The 8,096-nt window shown below is 40.1% G+C and overlaps 1 non-coding gene across 1 annotated transcript; it reads left to right on the top strand.

The window, feature by feature from the left end:
- The first annotated feature begins 926 nt into the window (after nt 1-926).
- On the top strand, nt 927-1,033 carry LOC138431203 (U6 spliceosomal RNA). The gene has a single exon (XR_011253598.1). It is a non-coding gene; the product is annotated as a U6 spliceosomal RNA (small nuclear RNA).
- Nucleotides 1,034-8,096: the final 7,063 nt, after the last annotated feature.

Here is an 8,096-nt window from a genome sequence, read left to right as displayed (position 1 = left end):
CAAGAGACAGAGCCTTATAAATTACAATGAAGTAAGACTTTCCCTCTGATGCTCTGGTCTGCTTATTCATGATATCACCAGATTGTACATATTTCTAATTCTTGCCTTCTTAATGAAGAGGATGATGGTCAGCCTGATACTTTGAAAATTTCAAGTATTTAACATAATAGGTTTCTTGACTGCACCCCCTCTTCCAAAGCTTATTCAATGACACTGAATAAGCTGTCTTATATAATTTCTTCTCTTTGGATCAACTGTAAGTATAAAACTTTAAAGTTACTTTTCAAAAGGATTTTGAAGGAAAAGAAAAATAGAAGCTTCTAGCAAGCAAAGGGCATGATGCCTTGACCACCTTCTCTTTTCAGACTCAAAGGCCTTCCCAAACAGCTAGTATAACTAGGTCAGGGAACACCAGCTACTTATGCATCCCCTCAGCCTCTCAATGGGAGTCAGGATGATGGCAGAGTAGTCTCCCTTTTTTTAAGTCTTATTAATATAATAAAAAAAAGCTTTCATCAGAAACAACTGATGATTAATATTTATCTGGCTGGTCACTGATTTTAGCTGGCCTTTCATTCAGAATTAAAAACTGGAAACCAAGATCTAATTTCCCTCTGCCAGGGTCTTGCTAATGACTACAAGTTTCATAGGTCTACAATCCATCTGAAACAGTGCATCCCAAACACAAAATATAGTTCAGATGAACTATATTGATTCACAGTATTTATTTTGATTTTTTAGGTAATTATTTTATTTAATATTCTTTCATTTGGCCGCATCAGGTCTTAGCTGCGGCATGTGGGATCTAGTTCCCTGACCAGGGATTGAACCTGGGGACCCCCTGCATTGGGAATACAGAGTCTTAACCACCGGATCAACAGGCAAATCCCTACAGGTAATCATTTTAATCAGTATTAGAAAATACAGTGCTCGCTTCGGCAGCACATATACTAAAATTGGAACGATACAGAGAAGATTAGCATGACCCCTGCACAAGGATGACACGCAAATTCGTGAAGCGTTCCATATTTTTATGTTTGGAAACGCATGTACACACGTGGTGGATTCATGTCAATGTATGGCAAAACCAATACAATATTCTGAAGTAAAATAAAGTAAAAATAAAAATTAAAAAAAAAGACATTTCACACACACACGAAAAAGAAAATACAACGAATTAAACCTGTGATTTAACTCAAGAAAAGTAAATATAAATTGACTTATAAAAAAATAGGTAAATAATTCAGATGGTACTCAAGTATGGTAAAAATTATGAAGCCTGAATAGTTGAAGAATGGCTGGATTTATTTCAAGGAAATTAAGTCCTTAAACTGCCACTTCACTTCTACGTCTACTGCAACCCAGCTTCAGATGCACAGATTGGACCTAAGGACCACCACTATCCAGCCCATGCTCTAGGCTCACTTTTAAATGTGGGCAAATTCACCATACAAAATTCACTTCTGCATCAGCAGAAGTAACAATGCCAAAGCAGTGGTGGTATTGGATGGAGCAGCGAACAGGAGGAAAATGCTGAGCTTTGTTCCTTAATGTAGTAGGGTTAGGAGAAATTTTATTTTTAAAATGCCCTTTATTGTTTTTAAATTATTGCTTGTGCAACCAAAAAGTAAGATAAAAAATTGCAAGTAGAACTCAATTTGTTTTACAGTCCAGATAGTTTAAAACAGCTTCTTATTAAAAGCACTCTTATGTAATGACTTACCTGGTGGTCCGGTGGCTAAGACTCCACGCTTTTAATGCATGGGGCCTGGGTTAGATCCCTGGTCAGGGAACTAGATCCCACAGGTGCAACTAAAGATCCTACGTACTGCAGCTGTGCAGCAACTAAGACCTGGTGCAAATAAATAAAAATAAACATATTTTTAAAAAGCACCTTTATGTAAATCATCATCATTTTAGTAAATAAATGCAGGCCTACAAATCCAAAGGACAGAAATGGTCATATAAGCTAAAGGGGACAGACATCAAGATATATCCTTTTTGAATATGAATAGCAGGAGTAGTTTTAATCTTTAAAAGAAATTTTAAAGAGTAGTTTAAACAGCATATCAACATTACAAATCACTATAGGAAATAGATAATATTCCTTGATCTTTGTAGTTCTACTATTTATTCTTATAGTTATTCACTCATTCATTCAAAAATACTTAAGTGCTTACTGTATGTGTAAGGAATTACTGCCAGCAGTGAAAAACAAACAAACACTTTCCATCATTGGTCATTGGTTTGTTTAACCTGAGAGTAAAAGAAGCAAATAATAATAATAATTTTGCCATTTTTGTACTAAAATGCACAACTTCTTAGAAATTTTCAACTTTATTCTAATAATGTCGTTACTGTCTCCTCTTGGTTCTTACTTTATACACTATTCAACAAAGCTGGTCATTGCGGCAGGCAGAATAATGTCCCCCAAATATGTCTACATCCTAATCCCCCAAACCTATGACTATGTTATCTTACATGGCAAAAGGGACTGTTTAGGTGTGATTAAGTTAAAGTTCCAAGGTGGGGGGATTGTTCTGGATTATCCAGGTGGACCCACTGGAACCACAAGTCCTTATATGAAGAAAGGGAGAAGGTCAGAGAACAGATGTGGCAATAATGGAAGCAGAGGGATGTGGCCAGGAGCCAAGAAGTACGGGCAGCCTTTAGAAGGTGGAAAAGGAAAAAACAGACTTTTCCCTAAGACCTTCAGATGGACCAGACAGCTCTGCTGACAACTTGATTTTAGGACTGCCAGGGAATTCTCACTGAGTTTACTTTTTGAAGAGTCGCCATAAGCGGCAATGTACAAGGGTTTCAGTTTCTCCCAACCCTTGCCTGCTCTAGTTCTTTTCTGTGCTGTTGCCTTTTTTTAAAAAATCATGGCTATTCTAATGGCTGTGAAGCGCCATCTCCTTGTGCTTTGATTGCGTTTCTCTAGCGATCAGCGATAATGAGCGTTTTTTCACATGGTTATTTGATCTTTTGTTTTAGCTGGCTTTCTCTGACACTGCTCTGGCACCACCTCTCTATTGCCAGGAGGAGGTGAAAGTCCACTACGAGCCTCCCTCAGCTGTCCCTTGTTACTGTTGGGCAGGGCTGGGAATTCCAGCTCCCAGGTGCTCTCCACCAGCACAGTGACAAGTGGCCTTGTCGCCACTGTGAGATGGTGAGCATCCTGATGTTCTGAACTGCCACCACCCCGGTGAGGAGAAAACAGTGCCTTGGTTACTGCCTGCTGGATATGGAAGTGTAGGCTTCCCTGCGATCTCTGTGACACCACAGTGGCAGTGGTGGGAATACCAAGGTGCCCCATGAGTCTTGTGGGGGTGGAATCATAGGCTTCCCCCTTGGCCTTCGCTGGTGTGGTTGTGAGTAGGACCACAGTTTAGTTTCTTCTCTGGTGTTTGGCTGGAATAGGTTGTTGTCTGAAGCTTTTCTGTCTTCCCAGGATGCCCCTTTTCTTCAGCTTCTGGCTAGAAGGAGCAGACTTTTGCTGGATCTTGTTTTTGATCTGTTGCCTGTTAGCTTATCTGGGTTGCCGACTTCTTCATTTCCAACTGGGGATATATGACGCAAGAGGAAAACCCAGGGAACTTAACCACCAAGTCCATCTCCAAGTTCCTAGTACCTGTACCTCTCAGTGTTTCTTGGGTTTGCTGTATACATAACATGCAGGGGTTTGAGTTGTACTAAGTGGGAGAAATAGGGAAAGCGTGTCTATTCTCTCTTCCCAGAAGAGACTAACTAATGTGCGTGGCATATAACTCATTAACCAATCTAATTTTGGCAGGCATTTAAGTTGTCTCAAAATAATGAGGAAAGGGATGTGCACTGAGGGGAGTGGGGGTGGGGAAGGGAAGACAGGTGGGCAAGAGGGACAGAGTTTTGGGTTCTTGTGCTATTACATGCCCAGCCTAAAACTCTTAACTGGAATTGTTGGGTCAAAGGACATATGCAATCTAATTTTTCATATTGCTAAAATTGCCTCAAAAATATTACACTTAACTCCCAACAACATAAGAGTATGTTTTCTTACCAAGTATTATAAAGCTTTGTAATCTTTAATCACCTGATGGAAAATTGTTCTCTTTAGTTGTTTGTATGTGCTATTTTACTTTCTCAATTGGATCCAAAGCAAGAATCATGCCCCCTTTAATTTTCTTGGTGTCTGCAAGGACCCAGCACTATACCATACTAGTTATTTATTTCTTGTTAATGCTTTTAGCCGGGAGAAATATCAATAACCTCAGATATGCAGATGATCCCACCCTTATGGCAGAAAGCGAAGAAGAACTAAAGAGCCTCTTGATGAAAATGAAAGAGGAGAGTGAAAAAGTTGGTTTAAACTTAACATTCAGAAAACTTAGATCAGGGCATCTAGTCCCATCACTTCGTGGCAAATAGACTGGAAACAATGGAAACAGTGACAGACTTTATTTTCTTGGACTCCAAAATCACTGAAGATGGTTATGGCAGCCATGAAATTAAAAGATGCTTGCTCCTTGAAAGAAAAGCTATGACCAACCTAGACAGCATATGAAAGAGCAGAGACATTACTTTGCCAACAAAGGTCCGTCTAGTCAAAGCTATGGTTTTTCCAGTAGTCATATATGAATATGAGAGTTGGGCCATAAAGAAAGCTGAGTGCCAAATAATTGATGCTTTTGAACTGTGGTGTTGGAGAAGACTCCTGAGAGTCCCTTGGACTGCAAGGAGATCCAACCAGTCCATCCTAAAGGAAAACAGTCCTGAATATTCATTGGAAGGACTGATGCTGAAGCTGGAATTCCAATACTTTGGCCACCTGATGCAAAGTACTGACTCATTTGAAAAGACCTGATGCTAGGAAAGACTGAGGCAGGAGGAGAAGGGGACAACAGGACGAGATGGTTGGATGGTATCACCGACTCAACGGACATGAGTTTGAGTAAGCTCTGGGAGTTGGTGATGGACAGGGAAGCCTGGCATGCAGCAGTCCATGGGGTCTCAGAGTCGGACACAACTGAGTGACTGAACTGAACTGAACTGAATGCTTTTAGCAGTTTAAATAAAAGATTTGAGCTGATAATACAGAACTCTGACCAAGTTTCATTTCTTCAAATAAAACATAAATTTTCAAAAATGTTTAAAGGCAGGTTTCTGTCAAAGTGTTGTCTATCATTGTTTAGTTGTTAAGTTGTGTCCAACTCTTGCAACCCCATGGACTGAGCCTGGCAGCCTCCTCTGTCCATGGGGTTTTTCCCGGAAAGAATACTGGAGTAGGCTGCCATTTCTTCCCCCTGGGGATCTTCCTGATTCAGGGATCAAAACCACATCTCCTGCTTGGCAGGAGGATTCTTTTATTACTGAGTCACCTGGGAAACTGTGTTGACTATAGACTAACCTGAATCAAAATCACACAGGGGTAATGGCTAATTCTAACACCTCCTAACCTGAAGGATTGGGGAAGATGCTTTGCCACCTACATGTAATATTCTTGCCAAAAATATTGAAGATGAATCTATAATGAGTGAATGATCAGAGAAATTCAAAGTGAGGGACATTCTAAAACAAAGAAACAAACTGGTCTGGAATCTTCAAAAATGTCAGTGTTATGACAGACAAGTGAAACAGCCAAACCAGATTTATGAGGTCAAAGAAAGGCAATGCCAAAAAATGCTCAAACTATCACACAATTGCACTCATCTCACATGCTAGTAAAGTAATGCTCAAAATTCTCCAAGCCAGGTTTCAGCAATATGTGAACCGTGAACTTCCTGATGTTCAAGCTGGTTTTAGAAAAGGCAGAGGAACCAGAGATCAAATTGCCAACATCCACTGGATCATGGAAAAAGCAAGAGAGTTCCAGAAAAACATCTATTTCTGCTTCATTTACTATGCCAAAGCCTTTAACTGTGTGGATCACAATAAACTGTGGAAAATTCTTCAAGAGATGGGAATACCAGACCACCTGACCTGCCTCTTGAGAAATTTGTATGCAGGTCAGGAAGCAACAGTTAGAACAGGACATGGAACAACAGACTGGTTCCAAATAGGAAAAGGAGTATGTCACGGCTGTATATTGTCACCCTGCTTATTTAACATCTATGCAGAGTAAGTACATCATGAGAAACACTGGACTGGAAGAAACACAAGCTGGAATCAAGACTGCTGGGAAAATATCAATCACCTCAGATATGCAGATGACACTACCCTTAAGGCAGAAAGTGAAGAGGAAGTAAAAAGCCTCTTGCTGAAAGTGAAAGAGGAGAGTGAAAAAGTTGGCTTAAAGCTCAACATTCAGAAAACGAAGATCATGGCATCCGGTCCCATCACTTCATGGCAAATAGATGGGGAAACAGTGGAAACAGTGTCAGACTTCATTGTTTTGGGCTCCAAAATCACTGCAGATGGTGATTGCAGCCATGAAATTAAAAGACGCTTACTCCTTGGAAGAAAAGTTATGACCAACCTAGAGAGCATATTCAAAAGCAGCCACATTACTTTGTGGACTAAGGTCTGTCTAGTCAAGGCTATGGTTTTTCTTGTGGTCATGTATGGATGTGAGAGTTGGACTGTGAAGAAGGCTGAGTGCCGAAGAATTGATACCTTTGAACTGTGGTGTTGGAGAAGACTCTTGAGGGCCCCTGGACTGCATGGAGATCCAATGAGTCCATTCTGAAGAAGATCAGCCCTGGGATTTCTTTGGAAGGAATGATGCTAAAGCTGAAACTCCAGTACTTTGGCCACCTCATGGGAAGAGTTGACTCATTGGAAAAGACTCTGATGCTGGGAGGGATTGGGGGCAGGAGGAGAAGGGGACGACCGAGGATGAGATGGCTGGATGGCATCACGGACTCGATGGATGTGAGTCTGAGTGAACTCCGGGAGATGGTAATGGACCGGGAGGCCTGGCATGCTGCGATTCATGGGGTTGCAAAGAGTCAGACATGACTGCGCGACTGAACTGAACAGAACTGAAGACACACAAGCACACACTACACACACATACAATGTATACACACATATATGTAATAGAATTTCTGATGAGAAAATCCTAGATTTTTGTTTTTAAGGTCACAAAGTAAATTACTGGGACATTTGAGAAGTGTTGAATACTGTTGCAGTTATTATTACATCAATAGTAAATTTGGGAGTATAATGATACTTCTGTGCTTTTATGAAAAGAGTATCATTGTTTTTAGGATGTCGTGCTGAAGCATTAGGACTGAAGTCACTACTATGTCTGTGACTTTCAGAAGTTAAGAAAAAGTCACGGATAAATATGAGAGAAAACAAACGTAGTGAACTATTAACAATTGGTGTGTGAAACATTTGGCATTTGTTGCATTTTCTTGCAACTCTTCCTTAGGTTTAGAATTTTCCAAAATAAAAAGCTGGCACCACCTCAGATTAGATCACTGGATCTGGGTTGGGAGGGTGGAGTCCCACATAATCTGCATTTCAGAGAGGTCTTCCTATTGATTTTTACCCATACCATGGTTTAAGATGTATTGATTTGAAGTACAACAATGTAACTTTATTTCAGTTTTTATAAGGGTAGAGCTAGAAAAACCTCCATATCTTGATTACACAATAGAACTTAATAACCTTGGATTAATGAGTATAAACTTGTCCTTGTTCAACACCCCATTCCATGGTCCTCCTCAATTTTTTCCATTTTTTCAACTCTATTAATATCTTTACCTATCTTCACATAGATGTTTTAAAAGTCATTGTGAAGGGCAATTCCCTGGTGTTCCTGTGGTTAGGACTCAGTAATTTCAGTGCCAAAAGCCCAGGTTCAATCTGTGGTTGCGGAACTAAGATCCCACAAGCCAAGCAGCAAAGGAAATAAGTTATTGTGAAGAATGCGGCAGGGAGTGCCACTGTCCAAATTGCTTCAGTGGACATTGCTGCCATTCAAGCAGAATCTAGCCTCTTAATTTCCTCCAGTAACCGAATAATAAAGAGGCACTGTTCCTGTTCAGTTCAAGGCAATTCTTCCTAAACACTTATAGATGGATGTATTATCTTGTGTTTACTAAATAATACACGACATTAATAAGTAATAAATGAACTAAAGATCCAAAGTGAAAGTTATTCAGTTA

Source organism: Ovis canadensis, chromosome 1, assembly GCF_042477335.2.
Source record: "Ovis canadensis isolate MfBH-ARS-UI-01 breed Bighorn chromosome 1, ARS-UI_OviCan_v2, whole genome shotgun sequence".
In the NCBI taxonomy this organism is placed as follows: domain Eukaryota; kingdom Metazoa; phylum Chordata; class Mammalia; order Artiodactyla; family Bovidae; genus Ovis; species Ovis canadensis.
The sequence above is the reverse complement of the archived record's forward strand: the minus strand, read 5'-3'. Positions and strand labels throughout refer to the sequence as shown.